Genomic DNA, 1,422 nt, shown 5'->3' with positions numbered 1-1,422 from the left:
ACTGAGGAAGGGTGATGGGGAATTCACAAGAAACGACCGGGAGGTATGTCAGGAGCTCAACACTAGATTTAAAGAAGTATTTACAGTGGAAACCAGTAGGACTCCAGGAAATCAGAGCAGGGGGGTGCACCAGCAAGTGCTGGATGAGGTACATATAACCAAGGAGGAGGTGAAGAAGCTGCTATGCGAACTTGACACCTCAAAGGCGGTGGGACCAGACAACATCTCTCCGTGGGTCCTTAAAGAGGGAGCAGAGATATTGTGTGTACCATTAACAAAGATCTTCAACACATCATTTGAAACTGGACAACTCCCCGAGGTATGGAAGATGGCAAATGTAGTCCCAATTTTTAAAAAGGGAGACAGACATGAGGCACTAAACTACAGACCTGTATCACTAATGTGTATAGTATGCAAGGTCATGGAGAAGATCATCAGGAGGAGAGTGGTGGAGCACCTGGAAAGAAACAAGTGTATAATTGACAACCAGCATGGTTTCAGGGAGGGAAAATCCTGAGTCACAAACCTACTAGAGTTTTATGACAAGGTGACAGAAGCAAGACAAGAGAGAGAGGGGTGGATCGACTGCATTTTTTTGGACTGCAAGAAGGCCTTCGACACAGTTCCTCACAAGAGGTTACTGCAAAAGCTAGAGGATCAGGCACACATAACAGGAAAGGCACTGCAATGGATCAGAGAATACCTGACAGGGAGGCAACAACGAGTCATGGTACGTGACGAGGTGTCAGAGTGGGCGCCTGTGACAAGCGGGGTTCCACAGGGGTCAGTCCTAGGACCTGTGCTGTTCTTGGTATATGTGAACGACATAACGGAAGGGATAGACTCAGAAGTGTCCTTGTTTGCAGATGATGTGAAGTAAATGAGAAGAATCAAATCGGATGAGGATCAGGCAGGACTACAAAGAGACCTGGACAGGCTACAAGCCTGGTCCAGCAACTGGCTCCTAGAGTTTAACCCTGCCAAATGCAAAGTCATGAAGATTGGGGAAGGGCAAAGAAGACCGCAGACACAATATAGTTTAGATGGCCAAAGACTGCAAACCTCACTCAAGGAAAAAGATCTGGGGGTGAGTATAACACCAGGCACATCTCCTGAAGCGCACATCAACCAAATAACTGCTGCAGCATATGGGCGCCTAGCAAACCTCAGAACAGCGTTCCGATACCTCAGTAAGGATTCGTTCAAGACTCTGTATACCATTTACGTCAGGCCCATACTGGAGTATGCAGCACCAGTTTGGAATCCACACCTAGTCAAGCACGTCAAGAAATTAGAGAAAGTGCAAAGGTTTGCAACAAGACTAGTCCCAGAGCTACGGGGATTGTCCTACGAAGGTTGAGGGAAATCGGAGGCCTGACGACACTGGAGGACAGGAGGGTCAGGGGAGACATGATAACGACA

This window comes from Cherax quadricarinatus, chromosome 33 (genome assembly GCF_038502225.1).
Source record: "Cherax quadricarinatus isolate ZL_2023a chromosome 33, ASM3850222v1, whole genome shotgun sequence".
Lineage (NCBI taxonomy): Eukaryota > Metazoa > Arthropoda > Malacostraca > Decapoda > Parastacidae > Cherax > Cherax quadricarinatus.
Note: the sequence above shows the minus strand (reverse complement) of the source record.